General features: G+C 40.9%; 1 protein-coding gene and 1 pseudogene across 3 annotated transcripts in view; one reads left to right on the top strand and one right to left on the bottom strand.

The window, feature by feature from the left end:
• LOC145456182 (protein SSUH2 homolog) overlaps positions 1-18,066 on the top strand; it is a 107,405-nt gene that overhangs the window by 31,383 nt on the left and 57,956 nt on the right. The gene's annotated exons all lie outside the window — the stretch shown is intronic.
• LOC145456216 (uncharacterized) lies at positions 37-9,956 on the bottom strand (annotated as a pseudogene). Its single transcript, XR_013920523.1, has 13 exons — positions 9,830-9,956; positions 9,693-9,770; positions 8,130-8,673; positions 5,264-5,308; positions 5,157-5,192; positions 4,904-5,062; positions 4,464-4,579; positions 3,143-3,260; positions 2,953-3,083; positions 2,758-2,877; positions 2,566-2,627; positions 2,387-2,458; positions 37-181 (listed from the first exon to the last, which is right to left on the bottom strand). The product of XR_013920523.1 is annotated as an uncharacterized LOC145456216 (transcript).

The following is an 18,066-nucleotide window of genomic DNA, read 5'->3' on the forward strand; positions in this document are numbered from 1 at the left end:
CTTTACACGAAACAAAGGTTATCTATAGTTGAACGCGTTGTCGCTATTTATTTCAATTTATTGCACCGTCACCGTAAAACATTAACAGTCCAGTTGTACATTTGCCTAATTACGAATATAGACCGATCCCAAATGTCGATCGTCGGGGGAAATTGAACTTCGGCTGTCATGGCATCTCGATCTGGAAATAATGAAGTATCAGCACTTTGTTATAATGCGTACAGTACATTTTGAAAGTTTTCTGGTAAGAAATAGATGTTATTCCTTTATCAAAAGGCTCTTGTGAGGTACAGAACTTCAATATGCTATTGAATGATATATTCGTATTGAAATCAACCCGGATATCATCGCCAGTAACTAGTAAAAATTTCAAATGAACTGCGTATATCAACAGTGCTGGTATCACCAAATATGACGCCAATGACACAACAAATTTGAATAACCGAGGCGAGCATGAATGGCTTGTATACTCAATGTACTAATTTTAGATTATACACGAATTCCTTCGGTTTGCACAGCCTGGGTTTGTGGATTTCGATAAGAGCCGACTGCGAGGCTCATTAATTAAACAATATATCTTTCTATATATGGTGCAGTACGCTGGAACATATATGCTGCGGGGTCGAATCATGTACGCAAATGCGCCGCCGAGATCTTTTTCACGACGATTTTAAAAAACGTCTGTGGCAATGTACATTGTACAAGTTACGGTAACGACTGGACGACCTCCATTATGCATTGCTTAGACTCAAATTTTCTGGTGTTGATTGCACGTTTCGCTGATGCGCTAATTGGGGAGAGTACTTTTGTCTAGAATGGAAAAATAATTTGCCCATAATCGGACCGATACATTAGATATTGAAATTTCTGGTTTCCTCGGCACCAGCAGTAACTGCCGTAAATATGGTGGCCAAGCTCAAAATAGACACATCAGCAGTTATTGCCGGACTTCTAACAAGCAAGGATTTGTATTAAAACAGGAATTATTTCAGCAATTTGCGTGATTTACCATAAAGTGGATCTTGTGTCCGTCATTCAAGGTAAGTATCTATCACGGGCTTTCGTGGTAAGATAAACAACCGGCTCAGACGTAAGAAAAACAGCTGGCTTAGCTGTTATCATTATTGTTGGGTCAACACTAGGGTCGCCACGGTTTCCACGGATTAGATTTTGTGTCTGTCAAAAAGGTTAAGATCCACTGCTACAAGGCGTACTTAATTCGACAGAAGCCTGTATTTGACCTGCAACCAGCAAAATTGAGCAATTAATGACAGCAAGCGACTTAATTTCCTTTACTCAAAGTATACCCTGTCCAAACAGACATTACTTATATACGATTTAGCGTGCTTTCCTCGCACAGCGGAGATGCAAGATGTTTCGACAGGTTGAGTGTTGATCTAGGTCAGTGGTTCTCAACCTTTTTGTCTTCGCGCACCCCTTTCGGACCGTCACGGACCCCGCGAACCCCCAAGAATTTTCAGTTCAAATTTAGCGCAATTATCGTGCAATCAACATCTGTCTCGTGCAAATGATAACTGTAGGCTTAGTGATAAACAGCAACAGAATGACTTTTCTTGAAAACAAGATCATACTATTCATGTAGAAATTGGGTTGACTTCTATTATTTCAAAGCGAGTTCTGCAACTACATTTCTTGAAATATGCGGTCGTGTCTTGAAAACCCGCTATTTCGATTTGAAATAAACGAGTGCCGAAAATCCATTTTCACAAATATAAGTGGTGGCGAATGTAATTATGACGCGCAACGCCTCCGACCACACATTTGGGTATGATCACAACAAATATGACACTAAAATTGTCAAACAAAATTTTTTAATGTACATGTAACGTCAAGCATGATCATTTATATCTAGCATCTCATCTTGAAGTTATTACGGATAAAATGGATATGTATATCACAGGAGAAAGTGGATTTTCGTAAACATTTCGAAGTCACCGTCATTGACCTTGCTTATCAAACTTTTTTTCACAATCCCCAACAAAACATCCCAACACAGAAAAATTTTGTATTGACCATTTAGCAATGAAAATAATTCTACACAGTAGGATATTTCATCTCAGATAGTCATTCTGTTGATGTGAGCTCTGGAGTTTTACTAGTAATGAAGCGAAACCGCCTCGTAATTTTCCGAATTAAAAAAGAAATATAAATTAGGTTACCAACTATTTTGAGGCTTTGCAGACCCCCTGAAAATGCCTCACGGACCGCCAGATGAGAACCACTGATCCAGCAGGTTATATAATGATGTATAATATTAATAATAGTATTAGTAATCTATAAATATTTATAATAAATTAAACATTTATATAATCCTAATTAGAAATGTGTAATTGCTAACGTAGAGCCAATAAAGTTTGTCGCTTACCATCTACGCACAGAAGTCCGTGCAATAGCACCTGCTCACACTCTTATCCCAGCACATTCCAGCAGCAGCGCACTAAAATAACGGTAACATGTGTACACAAATATATTCAATAATATGAATTTTAGGGCTTGCATTCAAAATAGCAGCGGGAGTATGTTTTTATAAATTTTAAGGCTCACATCTTCTTTGCTATCGTATCCTTCTGGTTGCGGGCCTGCGATTTGCGATGATTGACAGAATCCTGCAAATTTGAAAACATGGGCTACATGTATCACTGTGATCACATTCGAACTACTAAATGTCATGGAAGTTCTTCACTACACGGCGTAATAAAACCATAATAATTGGATTTTGCCAGTACTATATCTTACCCATGTTAAGTTCACCCTCCAGAAAGAAAAACATGTCCATTTTGCTGGTCGGTTTATCCAGAACAAAGATATTCCCAGTCGTGCTTTGAGCAATTTGATAGAACTGCGTTTTGTCGAAACCTGTAATATCATTTCACATGCATGCATTATTTTGCAACTTGAACGATTATACGATTTGATAGCTAACCAACTTACCACTCGTACCGCTGTCGATCTCAGTGGAGATGTCGATCGTGTGATCTTCGCAATATTCTTGCCCGGTCGTGTCACACGGTGACGGACAGGCCCCGCAACACCCAGTTAATACCGGTATTAGAGAGAGCACCCTATACAAAAAGGATGTCGATGGTCTTCATAAATGTATAGTTGAAAGTGACTAACACACCTTTGGTTTCGAAAAGCGATGTTACTTCGCTCATTCGTGCACCATCTTTGGCGGTCGCGTCCGTGAAAAGGTAGATCTTGCAGCCGTCGTTTTTGTCTGGCACAGCGTTCGCCACTTTCTTGTTGGGGTGGATACAGAACGATGTTTAAAATGTTGTATTTTCATTATGATCTAATAGTTTTTGTCGTATTTATGATCTTATTTATGGACTTTAGGATTTTGCATTACAGACGTACAGTCACGGTGTTAAAACTGCTGATTTTGCATTATGGACTTTTCTAAGCGGCGTGGACGATTACTGAAAGTTCGGTGCTATCAATTCTTAACGTATAATAATAGCTGGGTGCTACACTACACTGTTCTCGGAGCAAATATGTCATAATCAGATTTTTGCTCGCGATAGTTTCTGCCGTGTATTGCTTGATGATAGTAAATATGATTACGGAAGTATATTTCAACGATGAAATAGAAATTACTATATGCATGCAATCCACGTAAACATATCCAGTGGTGGTCAAAGTAGTCATCGTTTGTTAGGGTTACCATATTTTGCGATCCGAAAAACTGGACACTTTTCGAAAATTCTGAAAGCTCTAGTAGCCTACCGGAAAAGAAAACTGGTGATTTTGAAAATTTTTCGATCAATAATACTGTGTTGACTGAAAAAGGTCATCTTTCCCATCTCTACTTCGAAATACCCGTCGCACCGTATTTTTCGCTTTTGAGCGCATTTTAACACTTTTTCTAGAATAAGAGTAGGTCTGAAAATTCTTAAAAAAGGGGACATTTAGGCGTCCTTTGAAGACACTTTCAATATATTGATAAAAGAGGACAAATCCTCTTAAAAGAGCACATATAGTAACCCTATCGTTAGTAGAAGTAGAATTCACGTCATAAATTTCCAAGGGAGTTCCAGAGGCAAATAAAAAGTAAGTATTCTATAGGCCAGATTTTGTCTGAAAAACTGAAAACTGTAAACTGTAAAAGAGGAAGTAGTCTAGAAACAATAAACATTTGAGTAAGTAGTGCTCGTGGACCAAACTTCTATACTCGAGTCATACTCGGAAAAGTAGAAGTAGTCCATTACTGACCACCTCTGGTACAGTCTCATCATGTCACAATGATAGTTTGAATTCATAATTTATTCACCTTTTGGTATCTTACTATAGCAACATAAGCTGATTAATATACAAGACTCCAAACCCTGATTCATGAACACTGAACTATTTTTGTTACGCTTTTGGCGTTTTACTGCGGGTCCTTCATTGAGTTGGTACTAATCTGTTAATTCACGAGAAAATGAAATAAAAACGCCACCAACCGAGAGTCCGTCCATTGCCATTTCAGGACAGTCGCCGCCGCCATAAACATAAAATGTTTCAATTTCGTCCAATATGTCTTGGCCGTCTGTAGTAGGTCCTACGACTGGAGTTGTCACTTGAGAAAGTTGAATTGTTAGTCTTAGGTAAAGAAACAATAAGCCTGTATGCAGCGACGATAGGAAACATCATATAATACACTGGCTCTTAAGGTGGCACGAATACCTTAGACGGGCGTGAAAGTTTCTTAGGGGACGCGAAGCCTTTTAAGAGAAATGAAAGAAACAAGTATTTTGAGCCCGCAACGAGTTTGAGTTATACGCGAACTTCAGAACTGTTCCACACCGGCAATAGTGATTATTACAATTAGATTAAATCAGGCGGGGTCGCCAACACGCGACCCGCAACGATCGTACTATAGTCTTCACAGGTATTTTCTTACTGGGATCATTGTACGATATGATAATCCAACCGCCAGTCGGCACATCCTTGCAAGATGACTGTACTTCGTCCACACAGCCGGCGATCCACTCAGTTACGGCTTCTATCTCGATCGTCATGGAGCCAGTGTTGTCAATCACGAATCCAACGTAACTATCCACTAAACATATTTGAAAGCTAGGTAAAATATTCATATGTGCGTCGCGTCGATGCATCAATTGCTTTTCAGTATTCAGAGTGTATCGATGTCTAACCTCTAATCGGTGCAGGAGAAGGTACCATCGTGGTTTCTGAAAAAGCGAGATTCATACACTACTATAAATCTAATCGACGAAGCATCAATTAACGTATATATCATTACCTTCGAAAGGGGTCGTAACATTGAAAGGAGGCGGTGTTGTGGTATCTGAAATATCAGCAGTTATCAATGAGAACTATCGATTACTCAATACGAAGAGGAACCCAGTGTATTGGTAACCCCGCCGAAGAAAATCGCATTATTTACGTCCAGGTATCATCAAATTCATATTGAATACTTGAAATATAGATTTGAAAGGCCAATCTATCGTCTGGAGCGGTAGGCCTACTCGATCGATTCTGCATTTGGTTAGCAGCAAATGATTATCACTTGAGGTTATTAATACGCAATGCCATGCAAGCAGTATGATTATTACGCTGTTCAAGTAAAGTAATACGTGATTGCTAATGCTACACCGGTAATAGACATAAGATATAGCATAGACCAGTGGTTCTCAACCGCCGGTCCGCGGACCGGTGCCGGTCCGCGACGACATTCCTGCCGGTCCGCCAGGTAGGCTATACTACAATTTTATACCTTAAATTCAAGATGCAATGTAAAATGCTTGTCCATTGATAAAATAAATAAAACATCAAATTTTAAACTGATTCAGAACTTCTTGAGGTAACACTAGGGCTGGAAACATGTTCGATTTGACTTAAAGTTCAAGACGTGTCCTTTGACGACATGCGAGCGACAAGTACAGAACATGCACGAGCTGACTCATCGCTAAACAGCGCAGTTTGCGCGAGCATTCGTCTTCGATTCATTCATTTTGTGCAGGACCGTAACCGGGGCACCCTAAACCGCCCAATTGGAAAAGGGCTGAGCTTGAAAAGAACCCGAAATTATTTTTCAAATGAACATCAGGGTTGTAACCAAGTCACAAGGTTCCGAGTCACAAGTCAATCTCACTTTTTTAATTTTGGTCGAGTCATTTTCAATTCACCACCGAGTCAAGGCCGAGTCCAAGTCACTGAGTAGAATGTCGAGTCCGAGTCATAGTGTTTTGACTCGAGTCCGAGTCCAAGTCATTGTGTCGACTTTTCAGTTTCGAGGTAATGTCATGTGAAACCCGCTTTTCACAACTCTACTCGGTGATATCGAATGCTTCTCATTCATAATATCCTCATTTTCCTCACTTTTAATAGTTTCAGGTAGCATTTTCAAGTTCCGGTATTGATAGACGAAATAATATCAGCGTGATAACTTTACTATTCTTCGAAATTGCAATGAAATGCCTGTCTTGGTAGACCCAGTCTCGAGTCATATTACTTGGTCCGAGTCATGTGCAATGACTCGAGTACAAGTCGAGTCAATACACAAATTGACTCGAGTCATTACAACCATGATGAACATAAATCATAGCGTATTTTTTTTTGAAACTTTTTCCAACATTTTTCAATTTCTTTTCGCTCTTTGCGCGATTTAGTGTCACTAAATGTCTTGCATATTAGGTGCCCTTCTCCGAGAAATACGCATGATTTATAGAAATAGGCATTTGGGCGTCAGCCATTACCGCGTTATGACGTACCAACACATAATAATGAAGATTGGGCTAATATGGGACTCCGAAAAGCGTGCCAAAAATACGGCAGCGAGAAAACCGATTCAGTCATGAATGATGAAAAATTTTCGCTACTTAAACTCTTTGCTTACACTAAGTAGAATGAATGTGCTCACAAGTACGAGTGAAAACATCCGCTCAACTGTGGCTTTATCGACCTGTGGGGCACAAGATCAACGCTTTTGGGGGTGGGCTGACGAGGTGCTTTTCAGGCACGGATTGGCGGTATAGTTGCTGTAAGGTGTTTTCTTGCGTCACGCATTGTATTCGTAGTTGCCAGAGTAGCCTATGCGTCCGGTGGTAGTGGGCAATCAGCAAGGTAGCACGACAAGGTGCTTGGTCCGACTCAGAAACGCTTCTTGTATCGATATTGTCAACGAGAAGAATATTATTCGAGTTGGCGTGGTCGGTTAAAACCACGGCCTTCGGCACGAAACACTGTAAACGACTCTCGGCTGTAGCACGTTTATCTGGATAAGGCAATTTTACATCGACTCAGCAGACTGACTACCATAAAATCACATGGATGCCGTCATGACGATAATTAATTACGATCAAAACCCTTTAAGTGTCACTCTCTAGCATCATATAATTGCAAAAAACGGCTGCATGCTTTACATTTTGGCTTAATTTCAATTTTGAAAGTTCACCGGTCCACCAGTCATTTTTTTTCAAAATTTTACCGGTCCGCGAGGTGAAAAAGGTTGAGAACCACTGGCATAGACTACTGACAAATTTTTGGGCATGGATTTGTGCTATAAATCCAAGTTGAAAGCATATCGTGTATGAAGTAGGGTTACCATATTTGGGAATCGGCATGGGAGGACACTTTTACCAAATCAGCAAAGTTGGTTGATCAAGAATGAAAACAGACGATTTTGCTAATTTTGCTGGAAAATTTGTGGAGATGACTAGAAAAAAGCCATCACTTTCGCTCGGCTCCCGATTTACGCAATTTTACTTGAATTTAGTGGTGTTGACTAAAAAGAGATCGTCAATTTCAATCGACCCCAGAATTACCCGCTCGAACGTCCGTTTAAAGCTATTTAGCGTCATTTATGCCCATTTTCCAGTCGAATCTGTCCATTATCCTAGCTGTAAAAGCTGTAAAGGAGGACGAATTGCCAAAAAGGAGGACATTTCGGCGTCCTCGGAGGACAGAAAAAGGATGAAAATAGGCCTAAAGGAGTACGTATCGTAACCCTAGTATAAAGCCTACTTTGAAACATCTTACTTGGAGAGAGGTTGTATTTAGAAAGAAAATCGGTATTATTATATATTGCTGATTATTCTGCATTCGACAACAGCAATTGAATCACCGTTACCACGTCACATAGTTATTGATGGAAAATATCAAGATACCTTTGATGCTATTTTCCGTGCAGTCCTTGGTCACTGTGGAGGGATCTCGGCACTGTAGTGAATCCATATCGTAAATGTCATCGTCGCTGCATTTCCGTTGAATTTCAGCACCTGCCAGGCACTCATAGTAGTATCCTTCAGCGCAGTCGCTAGATTTCGTGAAGAAGATTCCGTTTATAGGATTGCCGAAGTCATCTACACAGCCGTCCACGACCGCCTGCACCCATAATGATATCAATTTCGCGTTAATATTTTGTAAAAGTATAGGGTAGATATTTCTATACATCCCAATGGAAATACTTTTTGAAGCATTATATTGTCGACGCAAGATTGATAAAATGTTGCAATCAGTATATTTAATGTTAAGGAAGCGATAAAATCCACACACTAGGATATGTAACTTCTGCAGGTTTTACTAATCAGTGTTTTAGTGTTTATATATGTCTTACCCCACTGCAGCTGGGTACGCTCGTAGGCCAATTGCAAGTTCCGAAAGACTCATCGAATACGAGGCCGGATGGACAAGACTGCTCGACTTCATTTCCTAAACCATTTTGTAAACATAAGCTCGCATTCGTGCCGTCTCACATGAGTCTTGGTGGTTCTTACTAGGGATGGTGTGAACGTGAGGTTCACGTTCGCGTTCTGTGCGTGAACCTCGGAAATTTAGAGGTTCACGTTCACAAACGAACCTTGGTAGGCTCTGCACTGTGAACCTTTTTCATATATTACAATTTTGACTTCATTATAACACCTCTGGTTGAAATTTATTGCATTTCAACTGCGGGCCACTATATGCATGGCGCTGGCAGCATAAAAAATCAACACTAGCCTAAACGAGCTCGAATATTTCCTGACTCTTTGCCGTGAGCTTGACCCGCAATCACACAACATCAAGAGCGAATAGTCAGCGAATGATGCTTACTCAACCAATCAATGAAGTTGATATCATTGTCTGATGTAAAAAATCTAGCAGCCTACGGGGTCAATCTTTATTTCATATGTTAATTTTATCATAAAAACCAAATCCATGCGATTGGGGTGTTGGCTACTACTGTATAACTTGTTAATGGGGTAATATCGGTAGCAAGTACAGAAACCCGTTTTACACTTTGCTTCATATCAACATAGCAATACTCAGACGCCGACTACATTGTCAGGTCTGGCATAGACCGTTAAGGCTTAAGCAATAAGCATATATTTCCTTGCAAGTCCTCGTCGAAATTGTTGGCAAAGCGACGAAAGATATTGATTTTATGGGATTATTATATCATTTGATTGCCCCAGGTGATAGATTTGGCGAAGTTTGAAACGTCAATATGTACTTCAGCATTGTGGCATTATATGGCCCGAGTCGTCGCTATAGGTATCGTGTAGGCCTACTATACTGTACAGTTCAATAATATTGGCCATCACTTCACTGAAATGTAGAGTTGGAATCAGCAATATTACGTCACGTGACGTCATGAGGTTCACGTTCGCGTTCACACAGAACATTTCAAAAAGGTTCGGGTTCACACGAACCTGAACCATTCAGAGGTTCACACCATCCCTAGTTCTTACCTCCCACGCATACATAATACTGAGGCAAGCAAGCACCATTGTATAGTGGGTACGTTTGCCCTTCCATACATCCTTGCGCTGTTGAAAATAGATATTAGCGTTCTTTACGCGGGTTGAAAATATATCACAAAGCGAACCTGCAGAAATTCCTGCCAAAGCGAAAAGAAATGCTGCAATATTCATCCTCATTACCGTATAATAACCGCCCAATTTACTTGCTGACGATCGATGTATTGTATATTATCTCGTTCACGAAAAAACATGAATTATAACGATAAGATAAGGTAGGTTATCGATGGGAGAGACCATATGGCAGATGAAGCTATATTCTAATTTCTAATTTTATTTGCTTAGTCTTACCCTAATAATTATGTATCGAAGTTACACAAATTCTAGTGAAGGACATTTAAAAACTATTCGAGTCTGAGTTCCACGCATTTTTGAAAGATTATTTGGCATGATGAAATGAACATTCGGCGCGTAATCTCCATCCATAAACGTATAGTTATTTCATTGCAGGATGATACCAAATAAATGAATCAGTCGCGTGGACAATTAGGTTCCCACTTCACGATTTCGGGATCTGAAGATACTGCGTTGAACTTGTAAACGGCTCATATACCTATGTAAATCTGAGATTTAACTTTCAGAAGATTTGATCGTCCGTCTTGATTTCTTAAACCAATAATATCAATAATCGTCAGATTATATTTTCATCCATACAATAGGACACGCAATGTAGCCTGCAATGCGATAAGACACAAGAGATTATGGACAATGGACATGGACATGTTTTTACTGATGATTGAAATCGAATGTGGCAATCAGGGCTTTGGAGCCGGTGCCGGAGCCCGGAGCCGGAGCCCGGAGCCGGAGCCCCGGAGCCGTGCATTTTTACCGGAGCTGGAGCCGGAGCCGGAGCTCTACACAAAATTCAGCCCGAGCCGGAGCCGGAGCTGGAGCCACTGGCGTAGCAGCATGTGCTGCCGCCCCTGGCTCTCGCTTAAAATGCCGCCCCCCTAAGTAAACCGCAGCATATTTCGACATAGATTCGTGTTCAAGCAATCTTGTCAATAAAATAATTACAAATAATATGCCCGGTCTCAGCCTCACCGTCTCAACGTTATAAGGCCAAAAATAATAAAGACAAGAAATAGTGAACGAATGTATTGTGCAAATAGAAAATCAATAGCCGCCTCAAAGCAAAATCAGCGATAATATCCTCAAATTCATGTTTTGGAACGTAGTCTCTTTCTATACACAGAATGGATAGAGCTGATAGCCGATCATCATTCAAGGTAGAACATAAATAAGTCGAATCAAGTAGCTTTGCATTGACTAACCACTGTAAAACATCAAACGCTGTTGCACTACGATCAAACGTGGTTTCACTGCTCCGCACCAGCCTCTTAACCCTTTTAAAATCTTAAGTTGAACAACTTCATATGATCATATCTTAATTTGTGTTCGCCCTAGAGGCCGCATATTGGTTTGTACGAAAAGCTAGCAATCTTCTGATTTATATGATCCCTAATTTGAAGGTATAAGGCATGACAATTTTCGCAGCGAACTCCAAAAAGTTCACCTCGTTGCAGACTTGGACAACTAGAAAATTTTCAGCTTTTTCAAATTAGATTAGAATTAGAATTAGAGCTACACATCTTTTTCCAAATTAGATTAGAATTAGAATTACGGAATTCGTAAAAACTTGGAAACTGAATGAAATTGCGAATGAGAAATAAATACACCAAAATTCAAGTTCAGTTCATATCAAATCACAGCGCGTTCCCATAAGCATGAGAATGGTTAACGTCTGTACACCAAGCTTGGCTAGTAAAGTAGTCATGCACTCAGCAGGGTTCACCAATGCGTTGGCCGCACGCAGCCGGTGATCTGATTTGTGATTTTGGAAGAACGCGAAGTAAAGCATTTTGAAATGCTGAAATTGATTTCAGTTTCAAATCATTGTTGTTTTTTAACATAAGCGATTCGCCAGTGCCCAACAACACTATTGCGCACTAGCAGAAACGACCTCGACGTTGTAGGTTGTACCAACTACTAACGCATGGTTGTTATTCGTCACAATTAGTATTACGATCGTACGTACTACGTACGGTGTACTGTAATGCGATGGCGGCTTGGCACTGGATTTCACTCTGCGAGAGGGATATTCTTGTTTACTCGCTGCAAAATGCTGTGGCATTTTCAGGAAAACAATAAATTAGATTAGAATTAGAATTAGAGTATAGGACCATTTCAAAATTAGATTAGAATTAGAATTAGAGCATAGAAACATTTCACAAATTAGATTAGAATTAGAATTAGAGCATAGAAACATTTCATTAATTAGATTAGAATTAGATTACCGACATTTCGCTCTAATTTAGTGAAATTAGACAACTAGAATTATCTAGTTGTCCAAGTCTGCCTCGTTGTCATAAGTGGTTCTAAAAGCGCTGGTGAATGAATTGTGACTTTCGCTTTGCAGCAGCGCGTGGGAATTCAAAAATCCAAACATATCATTTTAGTGGTGTATGCCCGTAAACCTAGTTTCAGCTTCAAGTTTAAATATGTCCAAAGCTTGAAACATGCATCGTCTAACTTCTTCAACAACACTGAGGCCAGCATCTTCTGATTGTTCGCCAGGCATTCTCCTTTTTCTGCGAACTCTCCGAACAATAGGCCTTGACGGCTATTTCAGAATGGTTCCATCGCCATGTTAACATATTAATTCGTGTTCTCGGAATCAGCCCGACACTATAGCTTTCGATTGAGACCTGTTTGATTAAATTTTACCTCACGGGACGCCAGCTATAGGAATACCAATTACGCTTCTTTTAGCCGGCTGTGTACGCTGTGCCGAGCGAGAAAGTGTAATGGTGATGCGTCCGGCTTCTTGATCGGTAGGTCGTGGGTTCGATCCCCGGCCGGGTCAGACCAAAGACTCGAAAACTAGTTTCCGCGATTATCGCGCTAGGCCAGTGGTTCTCAACCTTTTTTCTTCCAGCGCCCCCTTTCAAAAATTATCGTGCTCCAGCGCCCCCCAACTTCATATTGTAAGGAATGTAATAATAGGCTTACCATATTTTGGAAATCAAAAAAGAGGACACTTTTTCAGAAATTTTCCACTTGCAAAACCGGAGTGACATTTTCAAAATTCGGTTAATTTTACCCACTTTGTGATCGGTTGACTAAAAAAAAAAAAAAAAAAAAAAGGTCATCTTTTCCGCTCAGATCCCAAAATAACGTTTTTTACTCCACATCGTCAGGTGGATGACTAAAAAAAAAAAAAAAAAAAAAAGGTCATTTTTTCGCTCAGAGCTAAAATCACCGTTTTTCACCCGCCGGAGCTTCATTTCTGTGCTATTTTGTGGCATATCACTCGCAATTTGCTCTAAAATTTGAATTTAGATTCTACTGCAATACCATTTTTCTCCAGCGCCCCCCATACCGCCCCCCTGAGCCCAGCGCCCCCCATATCGCCCCCTGAGCTTTTCCGCCCCCCTTCAAAGTCGCCAGCGCCCCCTGGGGGGCGCTGTGGGCAAGGTTAAGAACCACTGCGCTAGGCGATCAGCAATCACGGGGGAGAAAGAAAACGGGGGTGCAGACTAGGTGACCTTACTATAAAGTCCGTACCACATCTCCGTCGTCAAAGCATATCCATGGTGCAGGCGAAAAAGAATACCATCTCTCTCTCTCTCTCTCTCACTGTGCAGCCTCATTTTGCCGCCCCCTTGGAGCCTGCCGCCCCTGGCGCAGAGCCAGAACCGCCAAGTGGCTGCTACGCCACTGGCTGGAGCCAGTTATTTGAGGGGTAGCTCCGGCTCCGACGTATTTCATAAGATGCTATTATATATGCAACAACCATCTCTGCTGAGTTCACATAATTCAACAGCAGGCGTTCGCGAAATTGAGAATCTAGTCCTCTTTGCAGCTAACATTTCCGATTAACCATGTTCCTGGGGATTTAACAGCAGCGCATCAGTCAAATGTTCAATGTTCAATTTTCATACATGAGTGCCCAACCACGGTATGCTAGATATGCCTGTGAATATTGTGGGCATTCGGCATACCCGAAAATTTTAATCATCAGCACAACCTTGTTGGCCAATTGTACGGTGCGAAAATGACGATCGCTATGTATTACGCGAAATGGGAGAGAGGATAAAAACGTGATTTTGTTGCACATGTCGATATGACAAGCACGCGCCGAGAAATTCCATCTCATCGTTGCTATAAATCGCGGATGAGCAAATACTCGTTCTTTCGTGATATTTTTTTTAATCGGGCCGCGAAATTGGACAGTGTTATTATGTATGCAACTATGCATGCGAATTGGAATTGATTACTGCACATGATCGTCATTCACTCCAGTAAGGATTTTCGAGCGTAAATAGGGGATGGCAGAAGAGTAGCCCAAATCGCCGTTACACTCATCATATAATTGTCGCGGCTCGAGCTACTCAATGCGATGTCAGGACCCCATGGTATTTCATGTTGGAGACAAAATACTGATTTGATACGCGATTTCCAATTTGTAATCATCTGTTTTGTGAATTCATTCTTGATGTCTGCTTGATACTATACTATTCCCGGATTATCGCGCACTCTGACTTGTAAATGTACATAGTTTAATTCGCTACGGGCATGGTGCAAGGTGCATGGCACAGTGTTTAATTCGATTATTTGATTCGTTTCAACGGGAAAATATTATATTCCGATAAACTTGATCGACACCGGATGGACTGGTAACGAGTGCACCGATATCGAATTTCAAACCATTCGCTATTTGGTACAAATCGAATTTCTATTGATCAGGTCGTGACATGCGCCCATATTGCTCTTACTACAATTACAGTTGAATAATAATCACACATTTAAAAATTGAATTCAGCTGCATGGCTTAATGTTAACGAGTATACGGTGCCAGTGTTAAAACGCCGCATCATAATATTAATGCTGTACACAGCAATGGCACAGCAAGTGCGATCCAGCGCATCTATCATGTTATCGACAATTGACAAGTACTGATTATGACGTCACAGGCAGGCACGGCGGCACCTATATCTTCGTTGATGCATCCGATGTTACTGACGGCTGACAGACTCTAGATTGCTATAGATAACTAACCCACGGGTAGATTAGTAATCTGTATAGACCCGGGGTGGCCAACCTTTTCGGCTAAAGGGCCACATAAAATTGACGATAGCCGCGCCAGGCGCGTAAAATTTCCAAAGTTAATATTATTATTAGAATACTTGGGCTATTACTTGGGTATATTGCCGGTCGACTGTATACCACCCGCTGGGCTCAGTTTGCAAGGACAGGAGTATCCGGCATCTGGACATATCGATATCGAAGATTTCCGCTATACGACAATCATTTTGTGCATACATTTCATCGTCGACGATCTTTCCGCGAGCGCAAACGCGAAAATACTTTCTTTCGTAATTGCGAATATAGTTCGATCGACTCGATCGGCTAAATCATGCGTTTTTTCATTTTCAGGTGGGGGTAGGCTACAAAGCAAGAAATCGTGTGACAATTAAACACGCGGAGCGTGAAGAAAAATTTTACTACTTTTTTAGTTTTTTGTAATGTACGACCATAACCTTATAAAGGCTATGGTACGACGATTTACTAAAAATGTGACTGGACCCTTGATCTGCCAATAATGCCGCGTCGGAACTGAACTTTTAGTCATCAACATCCCAAGTGTCGCTGCCAGACTAATCATATTTTTGGTTGGCCTTGCAAGTTCACAATCTGAGCAATTAAATTTCGATAATATAACAGAATTTCGATAATATAATGGGAAATTAGCTCGCGGGCTACTCAAAACCTTGTCGCGGGCCACATATGGGCTGCAGGCCGCCGGTTGCCCACCACTATAGACAGACACCTTCGATAGTTTTCAGAGCCGGAGCCGGAGCTGGAGCCGGAGCAGTGGTAATATTACGGCTCCGGAGCTGCAGCCGAAGCTAATGTATGATAGAAGAAAGCCCCGGAGTCGGAGCTGGAGCAATGCAAATTTACGGCTGCTCCAAAGCCCTGCTGGCAATCGCGATGGCATGATGTTCACTGTCGAAGCCAGCGACTAAAAAGCACCATCTTGATTACAATATGCTACCTAGTTGTACTATAACGTGTATAGGTTTCCATTAGCCTACATGCCAGGCAGTGTTGGCCCTACGATTGGGGGGGGGGATGGGCGAGACTTCCAGGGGGCTCATATAAATATGTAATCACAGATCCTGGTGGGCTCTGCCCCCAGACCCCTCTCATATATATTATTTCCGCGGAAATACGTGATGTGTATATGACACTATAACACGGCTTCGAAGCAGGCTTAAATGTTAAATTGATCTTGCTCCTGAGCCTTCTTCTATCATATATTGTGTAATTATAAAATATTATACGCTATAATTCGCTATATATATATAGGTCTAGCTCTGTCTGCATTCAGACTAAGAGGACCATCACCGAGGTGATGGAAATATCCATCGAAAAAGGACACAGCAATAAAGATTTCAAATATAAATTAAATTTCGCGTGAAAGTGCTGCTTTCGAAAATGTCCTGATGTCGGTATCGTTCCGATTAAGGACATTGTTCATCAGCGTTGCAGACGGTCTTCCTTTCTTGGTTCTCCTTTCATCTTCAAAGGTTATCGACTTCACGACACTATCATTAGGTTTCCGAATTATGTGGGCAAGAAATTTAGCTTGTTGGTGATCAATAAAGGATGAGAGATCTTCAGTGCGACAGATTTTATGAAGACTTTTATTACTAATTTTGAAGGCGTGGCCGGTTCCCTTTCGAGTGTAGCCTCCATGTATCATTTTTCGCAAAAATTGTCTGTAGCAGACATCCAGGACGTTTCTTTGATTTTCTGAAAGAGACCATACGCTGCAGCCATATGTGAGTCGACTTCTCACAAAAGCATTTAAAAATTTTATTCTTGTACCAATCCAAATTCTGAAGTTTCGAAGCAGGTATTTATTGGATTGGAAAGCTGCATGAGCCGAGCTGATCCTGTTGTTGATTTCGGTTATTCCCACATTCGTTTCCTTATAGTGAACAATACACCCAAGGTATTTGAAAGTTTTTACGTTTCCAATATGATGATTATGCAGAGAGCAGATTGAAGTCGGGTAAGCCAGTTCTTCATTGTGGTTAAATATCATAGTTTTTGTTTTCGACTCATTAATTTGTAATCCGAAATCAGTAAGAACTTCTGATAGCAGTTTCAGGCCTTCCTGGAGAGAAGATTGGTCTTTGAAAAAGAATTCAAGATCGTCCGCATAGCCTGAGCCCATGTTGACAGCTGTTCCTTGGTAGTTTTTGTCCCTTTTATTTTCTCGTGCATAGTCCGGTGTGCGAAAATGATACTGGCTGAAAGCGATATCGGTTAGTTCCACTCTGTGTAGGAAAACCCTCACGGCATAGTCCATGTAAAGATTGAAGAGGATAGGGGACTCGGGACCGCCCTGTCGAACTCCAGATTTTGTGGAAAAAGTTTGGTTAGGGTGGCTTTTCAGTTCGGTTGTTGTGGATCGATATAGAGAGGCAAGTAAGTTCACGATTTTGGTTCCCTTATCCTCACCGATTCGATTTCGTAGCGACTGAATTAGCCAGGTTCTGTTGACGTGGTCGAACGCAGAGGAGAGATCGACAAACAAGGCATATGTTTGTATATCAGTTTTTTCCGCAATGATTTGAGACTGCTTCGTGACATATATACAGTCGGCGGTTCCCTTCCCTTTTCTAAAGCCACATTGGAATTCGAGAATTTGCTGGTTATACCATTCCTCTATTCTTGATATGATTATTTGTATTAACAGTTTACAGAATACACTTCCAACTTGAATAGCGCGATATGTTGATGGATCGGTTCTGCTTCCTTTGTTTTTCCATATGGCAGTTAGCTTGCTATGGCCGAATGATTGGGGTAATTTTTCAATCTCCCATATTGTTTGGAACAATTCTGTAATTTTATCCATGATCAATTTTGATGACGCCATTGCTCTCAAAATCTCCGGTGGTACGTCTGAACTGGATTTCTTATGCTTCAGTTCGTTTAATTTCCTCGAGTGTTGGTGGGTCTTCATCGATAGTGGAACTATTTTCTCGCATCAACTTTAAAGCATTTGGAATGTTTTCCAGATCATTTGGCATCCCATCCGATTTCTCATTTCTTTGTTCGTCAAAATGGTTTTTGAAGAATTCAGCCAGTTTACTGGCTTGGCAGGAAATTGTGGTATTGCCTTTACCCAGAGTACAACCATGTGCTTTAGCGTTTTTGAACAGAGTTGCGGTTTCTCTGTTTATCGCATTTAGATTTATTTTTTCTGCTTCAGTTTTCCAGTGCCTGT

This window comes from Botryllus schlosseri, chromosome 14 (assembly GCF_051294905.1).
Source record: "Botryllus schlosseri isolate E-star chromosome 14, Bs_hap1, whole genome shotgun sequence".
NCBI classification, from domain to species: domain Eukaryota; kingdom Metazoa; phylum Chordata; class Ascidiacea; order Stolidobranchia; family Styelidae; genus Botryllus; species Botryllus schlosseri.